We start from the raw sequence: 11136 nt of genomic DNA, 5'->3' as shown, positions 1-11136 counted from the left end.
AAAAAAAACACAAACAAACAAACAAAAGAAATGAAAGCATTTCAAAAGTTTTACAAAAGGTAAATAGGGAAGCTGATAGGCCATTGTTTCCACGTGGAAGGAAGCCAGGTTACAGAGAGTCCACCCCCTCTTCACTATGAGCCGACATCTATTGATTGTATGTCTGACTGGGTCACAGGAGTGCTGGTGGCCATTAAGTAGGGAAAGGACTGAAAATGACATTAATTCAAACGGTTAAATCAATATTTAACAATGCAGTTAGTGGTAGTTGACCTTAAATGCACCTTTAATAAAACAAAGGTGATTCAGGCCAGCCTGCAGCATATGCCATTCAGAACTAAGGACTAATGCGGAACAGATCCATTAAAGCCCTCTCTGAACTCAGATGCGTTTGCAGCTTGGTCTGACAGCCAGGAAAGGGGCAAAGCAGCTCCCTTCACAAAGGTAACAGATTTTAGTCATGTGATGCTCTTGTCTTCCTTTATACCCTCTCTCCTTGCCTCAAGTAAGAATTGGACAGCTTGGACCTCCTTACGTGTAAAAGCAGGACGTCTAAAACAACGTTTCCAGTAAATCATTAGTAAATCTTCAGTGACAGCTTTGTAACCTTGAGCACTTTCTTCAGGAGCAAACATTGATGTTACCAGTTGTTGCTCCAGGAACTCTGGCTGCCGTGCTGTAACATTTGCATATATTTGCATAGAGATTCATTGGTTTGTACTCCACTGGCATTAAAGAGCACTGAAATAAGCTTGCTTATATTAAATGCAATCTCTTCAAGATGTCAGAGAACCGTCGCAGGTCCTATTAGCTACTGATCTCACAGATCCAAGACTTTTTTAAATTGCCCATATAATACCTTAAGCTAGACACCATTATAGTTATCTCTACTAAGGATTTGGTGATACCGCTGTGGAGAAGGTCAATCGGAGAATCCATTCACTATCCCTTCAGGCAACAGGAGGCTCTGGAGAATTCCAAAGGGAGTATAGGAAAGTTTACATAATTTTGTGACTTGAAGCCGCTGGTGCTGTTAGGGTCATTTTTCTTGCATCCAGGTTTAACTGGAAGGACAAACCTGTAATGATTAGAAATCTCTTCTGAGACACCTCTCTTTCATTTGTTGCTTGGTAATGACTACAGTTCCTCTCTGCAGCCCAGTCTCTCTCAAGTCTGTCTTCTGGTTACCATGGTGATGAGGCACAAGAAATCCTATGAGCTACATCAGCATTCTGCCGCATCCTAGCCTCTGGCAGTAAAACTTTACTGAGAATCAGGCAGCAAGTTGCTAGATTGGATGTAAAAGCAATTCCTTGCAAGTGCGATGGTATTCTTGCAAGGGTGATGGAATGAGAGCATTCCACAAAACAAGATCACAGTTTTCCTGGTTCCCAGTGACAGGAGGCAAACGACTGCTCTCCCATAAGGTTAGCAAAGGCACTCTAGGCGAGCAGGGGACAGGCAATGTAGGTTAGACTCTCGAGCTAATGTTGACACTTGGACAGGAGCTGCTTGTACTCCGCTGGCGGACAAGCAACACCTTAGCTCCCAGGGATGCCCTCTGCCTGGAACACCCCCCACAGGACCCACTAGGCACATTCACCTTTTCACACAGCCTCTATGTCAAAATCGTCAGATTAACCGAAGACTAGTCACAAGAGAGGATGGAAATGTAGAGTTCAGAATGACTTTTCACCAATAGGTGTTGCTTTCCAGGAAAGCAGGAAGAAGTCTTGTTTATTTTACAGTCAAGCTGGAGATATGCAAAGGTCAGAGAAAATATTGGTCCTCACTCCTAGAGCTGTCAGGCTTTATTTATTCAATCCAAACTCAGCATTACCACAAAATCATAGAGTTTTAGATATTTGCAAATGCTTTAAGATATTTTTATTACATTTTAACTATTTTAAGATGAATATACTATAGGACATAGACGTGATTAAAGTGTCATGTATATATGTATATAATTATATATGTATAAATGTACATACATACATACATATAAAGTGGGAAGGCCACATGATACAGAACACTGGGAAATGGTTAGACAGCTTCTTTTTTTTTTAGTCATTTTATTAGGGGTTCATACAACTCTTATCACAATCCATACATACATCAATTGTGGAAAGCGTATTTGTGCATTCACTGCCCTCATCATTCTCAAAACATTTCCTCTCCACTTAAGCCCCTGGCATTCGGTCCTCATTTTCCCCCTCCCACCCTGCTCCCTCATGAGTCCTTGATAATTTATAAATTATTATTTTGTCATATCTTGCCCTATCCGACGTCTCCCTTCACCCACTTTTCTGTTGTCCGTCCCCCAGGGAGGAAGTCACATATAGCTCCTTGTAATCGGTTCCCTCTTTCCAACCCACTCTACCTCTACCCTCCCAGTATTGCCACTCACACCACTGGTCCTGAAGGGATCATCCGCCCTGGATTCCCTGGATTTCCAGTTCCTATCTGTACCAGTGTACATCCTCTGGTCTAGCCAGACTTGCAAGGTAGAATTCAGATCATGATAGCGGAGGCGGGGAGGAAGCATTCAGAAACTAGAGGAAAATTGTATTTTTCATCGTTGCTACATCGCACCCTCACTGGCTCAAAGTTAAATATTAAACTTATCATAAAACCCAGCCATCCCTTTACAGTATTATATATATGCACCCCAGGAAATAAAAAAAACTATGTTCATACAAAAGCTTGAACACTATAACATGATTATATATACATTACATATTATTTTACTGTTTAGAACAGAAACTGGAAACAGATCCTTTTAACACATGAGTGCATGGACACACTGTGGCTCGTCTCTGCAATCAAGTGCTGCTTGGGAATAAAAAGAGCCGCTCCAACAGCGTGAAGGGGCCCCAAATACATTGTGCTAAGGGAGGGTTTCTCAACCTTTGCACTACTGATGTTTGAGGCTGTCTTGTGTATCATAAGATGTTTCACAGCATAACTGGGCTCCATCCACTAGATGCTGGTAACACATTGAGGAAATAGCATGGAACCACATCTGACTTCCTCTGGCTCCCCAAAAGAAAGGGAGACTTCAACTCCATAACTGCCCAAGGGTGGTTCCTACTCCGATTGCCCAACATCTTTTACCCTTGATTGACACCAACCATCCCTCCCACAACATTTTACTTCTCTGCTGAGTTCAACAGTCTATATCAATGGCCACATAGAACTCTCCGACAATAATCACAATTATGGGATTTATAAGGGAAGCTAATAGGTTACATAAGTCAGGGTGAGAAAACATTAAGAATACAGTTCTCTTGCAGACCGTATCTCTTCTCAGCCATTCTGGAAGATGTGTCTCTCTCTGGTCCTCCACCCCTCAGTCATTGGGTCCCTTGGCCTCTGCCCTGCTTAAGTGTCACAAAGTTCTTCTAGTGCTGATAACATGTCCCAAAGGCACCCTCCTCTGCAGGCCAGCCTTCTAAATGAACTCAGCTTTACTCCCTCTGCCTCTCTGCCTCAGGGTCTCAAAGCTCCTCGTATGCGCCATCTCATGATCTTAGCACTGTGTCCTCTGGTGCTGCTGGTGCCTCCAACTTCAGGCAGGCATCTTGCACGTGTTCCTTTGTGGCTCTTCCTTATGGATGGTCATGGGATTCCTCTGTCCTTCTTTTGAGAGGGTTCACTTGTACACCCAGTAGATGGGAAAACTGACCAACCCTTGATTTAGAGTGCTCTGTGCCTTATTTGCCTGCTCTCTACCCAGCATTGAGTGGGATTTACAAAGGCTATGGGCCAAAGACTCAGTCCAAGTAATCTTACTTTACTGCACACCTTTCTTCTGGTTTTAGATGATTAAAAATATCTCTAAACATACTAAACGCCCCCACTGAGTACAAAATAACCCTATTTGAGAAGGATTATGCTAATTCAGTGAGGTCAGTCAAGGTTACAGATGATATGGTTTGATTTGTACATTCTGGAGGACAGGAAATTACACAATCAGTTGGAGTGAAGTAAGAGTCTAGGTCAAAGACGGTCACAGAAAGATATTTCAGAGTAGATGGAGTTCTTACGTATCCCAACTGTGGTGTTTTCACAATTCTACAGAAAACTGCTGTCAGAAAAAGCAATCCTAAATTGTATTGTGTGGATTCCTGGTGGTGTAATGGGTTATGTGCTGGGCTGCTAGCCATAAGGGCAACAGTTGGAAACTGCCAGCTGCTCCCCAGGAGAAAGATGAGGCTTTCTATTTCTATAAATATAGTCTTAAAATCTCACCAATTCTACTACGCCCTGTAGGGGCAATTTTACTAGGTCCTATAGGACCACAATGCGTCAGAATTGATTCAAGGGCTGTGCATTTTGTGCTTTTAATTATATTGTACACAACTTAAAATAATAATTTATGAAATAAAATTGTAAATAAATACCTGCATACTTGTTACACCACTTAAGACATAAAATACTAGAATTTTCTTTGGTCTCATCCCATTCCCCTTCCACCCATGAAAGTTAAATTTTGTAACAAACTTTATTTTAAATTATTTTATTAGGGGCTCATACAACTCTTATCACAATCCATACATACATGCATTGCGTCAAGCACATTTGTATATTTATTTCCCTCATCATTCACAAAACATTTGCTTTCTACTTGAGCCCTTGGTATCAGCTCCTCACTTTCCCCTCCCTGCCCACCCCTCCCTCATGAACTCTTGATAATTTATAAATTATTATTATTTTGTCATGTCTTACAATGTCCGACATCTCCCTTCATCCACTTCAAACTTTTTTATTGTCTCTAAACAGCATACTCCCTGATTTTCAGATTTAAGTGAGTAGAATAATACTATATGTATTTTCCATATCTTTTAAATTTAATATTATGTTCTTTGATTTTATTTTCATTAAACATCAATTCAATCCTGACTCATGTTTTTAGGTGCCATCAAGTTGTTTCCAACCCATAGTGACCCTATGTACAAGGGAATAAAACACTGCTCGGTCCTACACCATTTCACAATTGTTCCTGTGTTGAGCACGTTGTTGTAGCCACTGCGTTAGTCCATCTCCTCAAGGGCCTTGCTCTTCTTCACTGCCCCTCAACTAAGTATGATGTCCTTCTCCAGGGACATATTCTGTCTTTCTTATTCAATTTCCTACTTTCCCATGCATATGAGCCAACAGAAAATACCATGGTTAGCATCAGATACACCCTAGTCCTCAAGAGAACATCCTTTCTTTTCTGTATACAAAAGAACTTTTGTGCAGCAATGCAGCACATATTTTGATTTCTTGGCTGCTGGTTTTATGAGCATTGGTTGCGGATCCAAACAAGACAAAATCCTTGACAACTCCAATCTTCTCTCCATTAATCATGATGTTACCTATTGGTCTAGTTGTGAAGGTTTTGGTCTTCATTACATTGAGTTGTAATTAATACTGAAGGCTATATAGGGTTTTTTATCTTCATCAGAAATACTATATAATTTTTTCTGAGCCTGTGTATCTTTACAAGAGCAGACAGCCTCATTTTTCTCCCATGAGCTGCTGGTGGATTCAAACCAGCAGACTTGTGGTTAGCAATCAAAAGCCTAACCCACAGCACCATTAGGACTCTTTATATATGGATGAAATATTCTTCCTTTGGGTGGGTGATTTTCACTGCAGCATAGTGTCTTATCATATGACCATGCCGCTTTCTTTCATCACTGACCATTATAATCATTTTCATTTTTTTCTATTACAGTTAATGTTGCTAAGAACATATGTGTACAAATCTCCTGGAAAACTTCCCCTAGAGTATGTATTTCAGAGGAATACTGTGGTATCATGGAGTAATTGTATCATTATCTTCAGTAGAAAATGCCAGATTATTTGTCTGAATGGTTATAATGAATTTGTCCTCTCACTCTGCTCCATATCACTTGCTCTACCCCCCCACCCCCCACCCCCACTTGTTTGGTAAGCTCTAAATGGCATTTGTCATGGAGTTAATTTTCTTCCTTTTATAACTCATGAAGTTAAGCTTATTTTCAGATGTTTGATTTTCACATTCACATTCATTTCTTGTTCTGTTAAATGCTTATCCATTTTGGGGGGCACATTTCTTATTAACTTGTTTTTTCTTACTAATTTATATATGTTTCTTCATTTCTGTGAACATTTATCCCTTATGCATTGTTATTCTCTTCTTCCAGTTCATGTCTCACATTTTCACTCCCTTTACACTATATTTTAAGAAACAAGTTCTAATTTTAATTTAATTTAGTAATTTTTCCTTTATATGGCTCATGCTTCTTTATGCAAGTTTGAGTATTTTATGCTTTTACATAACATTTTATGTATATACTCTTAGTAAGGGATAACTAGAATAAAAGTTAAAGTCATTTGTTTGCATTTACTAAATTCCTTGCCTCCCTATTTTCTGTCCTGAGGTTAAGCATATCTGTTTGATATACTGTGATAGTTAATGTTATGGGTCAATATGCCTAGGCCTTGTGTCATTGCCCAGCATTGTACAATTATACACACGCCATTTTGTGATCTGATGTTATTAGCTTTCATTTTGTGCTATTGTATAATTATATTCCATTTTATGTATTGTAAATGCTAACCTTTATACCTAAATGAGGTAGAATTAGTGTGGGTTATATCTTTAATCCCAACCTTACAAGTCCCAGCCTTCTTCAGTAACACGTTTATGTTACCAAATGCAATGAGTTCAGCACTCCAATTAGCCCAAGAATGACATGAAATGATCCTTTGAAACATAAACTGTTCATTTCTGACAGCAAGAAATAGAGAAAGGGGGAGTAATCTCAGAAAAAAACTGCCTCTTGGAAGGGATCTGGGTTTGACTTTTTATGAGAAGAAAAGGAAATGGCTGTATTGACCAGGCTCTGGGGGGCAAAAGTGGGTTTTCCTGGAAAGGATGTTCCTAGAGTGGAGGCATTATGTGTACCAATTATCTTTAAGATGGAGTTACTTATGTAAGCATTACCAATATCAGTTCCACTGACTCATCCCCTCCCTTCTCATGACCAGGCTTCTCTGTTTGTCTTGCTTCAGACTTGGGAAGACAGCTGAAATAAGTTGTTACGGTGGGAACTTTGTAAAGCATAGTGATGAAATACAAGTCCATATTTCTAGATTGTTCTTCCTGATAAGGAGCCCTGGTGGCACACTGGTTACGAGTTGGGCTGCTAACTTCAAAGTCAGCATTTGAAACCACCAACTCCTTCACAGGAGAAAGAGGAGTTTCTAGCCCCCTAAAGGGACAGTTCCATCTTTTCTAACTATGAGTTAGAATCAATTTGATGACTATGAGTTTGGTTCAGTCTTTCTGATAATGCATCCTGTGGGTTTCATCTGTTAGCGTTTGCTTGCTATTCATCTTTGGAAATTTCCACTATCTTTAATTGCCCTTAGCTACCTATCTGGGGCTGTCTCACTTATTCATTCATACCCTTACTCAAGTGACCTACTCATATATAAGGGGAAATTATTTGGGAGTGTATCCTGTTTTATATATATATAAATACATATACATATATGTGCACACATATACATATATACACATGTATATATATGCTGTGCAAGGCTCTCCCTTTCTCTAGAGCCTGAATCTGACTCATCATCATCAACTTCTGGTTCTTTGGACTTGAGCTAGCAGCCTGTCAACAAGTCTGCCAATTGGAAATTTGTCAGCCTTTGCAACTACAGTAGTCAAGAGAAGCCCCCAGCCTGATTCCTGACCCATGGATTTGAGACTTGCCATTCTATACAACTCCATGAACCATTTTCTAGATATCAATTAATCAATCAATTTATCTCTGTGTAACACACAAAGACACCACTGACTTCAATTCTCTAGGGAAAAAAAGTCTAAGTTAAATACTTTGTTACTTTTCCCCTCAAATTTATAGAATAAAAGCATTTGTTTTAGAATTAAAGAATGAATCAAATCAATTGATTTTCTTTTGGAACTAGCTATAAAGAACAGTAATCACCATCTAAAATAAACTTCAAGCTACTTGAACTTCTTCATTTTATAGAACTGTTCACCATTCTTAACAATATCACAAAACAAAATCATAATATGTATAATGTGATGGAAATTAGCCTTATACATTCCTTTGACACGCACCCTCAGGTCCCATTGACATATATGTATCTTTTAATGGACTGTATACCAAATACTTCTGGTTCTCTGACATCACATTATCATATAACTCAATTGTAAAACATTTGACTATTAATCTAACTAATAAACTCTTAACATCAGATTGTTAAAACCTAGTCTCTCAAGGACTTCTCCAAAAGGCACACTTAATAGAAATTATTCAAGATTCTACAATGAAAGAAATATATTCTGATATTTGACTATATACCTAATTCTAGTAAATCATGGTGGAAATAACAGAATAATACATCATACATTTTAGGATGTCTTAATCTTTCCAGGGTTTTACAGTTGATGAATTCATTCATAAATGATGAGAAATTTGATTAGACAAAAGTGTTTCTTAAAAACAATTCAATACCAAGGAAGAAGCATTTCCAAAAGCCAGAATAATGACCTAAAAATATACTTCTCCATTTTAAAAACACAACATTAGGAAAAAACGATTTAAAATAATTTTTCCAGAAGTTTGGGAATTAACCATCAAGTTATAACTTTCTGAAGAAAAAAAAATCCAAACCCAGTACCATCAAGTTGCTTCTGATTCATAGCAACTTAAATATGTTTCGGAGCTTTTAGGAGCAGACAGACTCATCTTTCTCTTTAGGGGCAATTAGTGGTTTTGAACTACTAACTTGAAAGTTAGTCCAATACTTACCCATCCGCAAATGCTTCAAGTTCTCCTCACTTTGAGCAAACAAGACTGTGTCATCCACATATCATAGATGTTAATAAGCCTTCCTCCAATCCTGATGCCATATTGTCCTTTGTGTGTAATCCAGCTTCTCTATTTACTCAGCATACAAATTGAAAAAGTGTGGTAAGAATACAATCATGATGCACACCTTTCCTGATTTAAACCATGCAGCATTCCCCTGTTCTGTTCATACAACTGCCTCTTGTTCCATATACAAATTCTACATGAGCACAATGCACTGTTCTGGAATTTCCATTCTTCTCAAAGCTCTCTGTAGCTTGTTATGACCCACACATTAGAATGCCTTGGTATACTCAATAAACACAAGTCAACATCATTGTGGTATTGCCTGCTTCTAGCCAAGATCAATCTGACATCAACAGTAATATCCCTTGTTCCACTTCCTCTTCAGAATTGGTCCAGAACTTCTGTGAGCTCCCTGTCAATGTACTGCTGCAACAATTCTTGGATATTCTTAAGAAAAATGTTACTTGCATATGATTTCAACAATATTGTTCTATAATATCAGCATTCTATTCAGTCACCTTTCTTTGGACTTGGTACAAATATGGATCTCTTCCTGTCAGTTTACCTAGCTGACTTACAAATTTCTTGGCATTGACAAATGAGTGCTTAGAGTGCCTCATCAGCTTGTTGAAACATTTCAGTTGGTGTACCATCAATTCCTGGAGCCATGTTTTTGGCTAATATTTTCAGTGTGGCTTGAACTTCTTCCTTCAGTACCACCTAATTTTTGTTCACAAAGGTACCTCTTGAAATAAATGGATGTCAACTAGTCTAGTTCTTTTTGTTATAATGACTCTGTTCTTTTGATGCACCCAGCATCATTCAATATTTTGCCCAAAGAATATTTCAACATTGCAACTTGAGGTTTAATCTGTTTTTATTTTTGGTTGGTTATTTCTCATTCTTTTAGTTTAGTTTAAACTCAACAAACATTGATTACTGTATTTTTCATCTCACTCATCTTTTAGTTTAAGATATGCTGAATGTGTTCTCCCTAGGGAAGGGTTGCCATGATGGAAACAACTTCTTCCAAAGAAAGAAAATGTAAATAAATAACTAAATGTCAGGCACAGATGTGACTGCTGGGAAATTTTGGAGCATAATTTCAAGGAAGGTGAAACGGACAGAAACTGGGCCCAGAGTCCTACGCCATCCGTCACTCGCCATCAGCAAAGAGGCTGCATGGAATGGCGCTTGGAGAGAAACCCCTCGGAAAAGTCTGTTGAGATGCCCTTATTGAGGGGAACTGGGTCTCAACAAAGGAGCCCTGGTAGTATAGTGATTACTCTCTGGACTGTCATCCACAAGGCAGTAGTTCAAAGCCACCAGCTGCTCCAAGGGAGAAAGAAGGGTCTTTCTAGTCCCAAAAATAATTATAGTCTCAGAAACCCACATAAGAAGATGTACTCTGTCCTTTAGGGTCAATCTGAGTCAGCATTAACGCTGTGGCAGTGAGTTTGGTATTTTTGGTAGATCTTAGGGTTTTCTTCACACAGAGCACAGAATAGAAAATCAAAGACACATGGAAACGATTAGTCTAGTAGGCTAATAGATCACACAGACCTCAGTTTCCATGATCTTGTGACCAAAAGAACTAGATGGTGTCCAGCTACCACTACCAATTGATCTGAAAAGTATCACATTAGAGAGCAATGAGAGGAAAATCTGAAAGAAAACTCAAAATCATAAAAAAAACGATCAGACTTATTGGTCAGATAGGGATAGGTGGAACCTTTAAGGCTTTATTCCCACTTCAAGCATGGAAATTAACTAATGGAACTGAGCTTTCATCCAATCAATACACAGATTGTTTGTGTATTGGTGAACAATAAAACTACAGGTATGCACTTCTTAAGCTAACTCCACTTGAGATCAGAAGAGCCCAAGGATGACTTTCAAAAAGTTCTCAGTAAGGGTTAGGGATGGAAGTACAAATACATGAAGAAACACATATCAATGTTGCATCATGGGGTTGTAGTCAATGGCATGAAACAAAATGAATATCAATTGTGGAATGGAAAAAATTATTTTCTCTGTAAACTTTTACCCAAATCACAATAGAAAATTAAAAAGAGAAATAATTCAAAAGCAAAAAGCTAAAAACTCAGGGTAAAGTAAACAAATTATGCAACTAACGAGATGGAACATAAAGCAGCCATTGAATATTAATGAAAAAGGAAAACATTTATGACTCACTACTAAGTGAAAACAAAATCAGATACAGAATTATCTGGTATGCTATCCAATATGAAAA

This window comes from Echinops telfairi, unplaced genomic scaffold (genome assembly GCF_000313985.2).
Source record: "Echinops telfairi isolate 266 unplaced genomic scaffold, ASM31398v2 ScPeMD7_7469;HRSCAF=8507_1, whole genome shotgun sequence".
NCBI classification, from domain to species: domain Eukaryota; kingdom Metazoa; phylum Chordata; class Mammalia; order Afrosoricida; family Tenrecidae; genus Echinops; species Echinops telfairi.
This window is presented reverse-complemented; position numbering follows the sequence as displayed.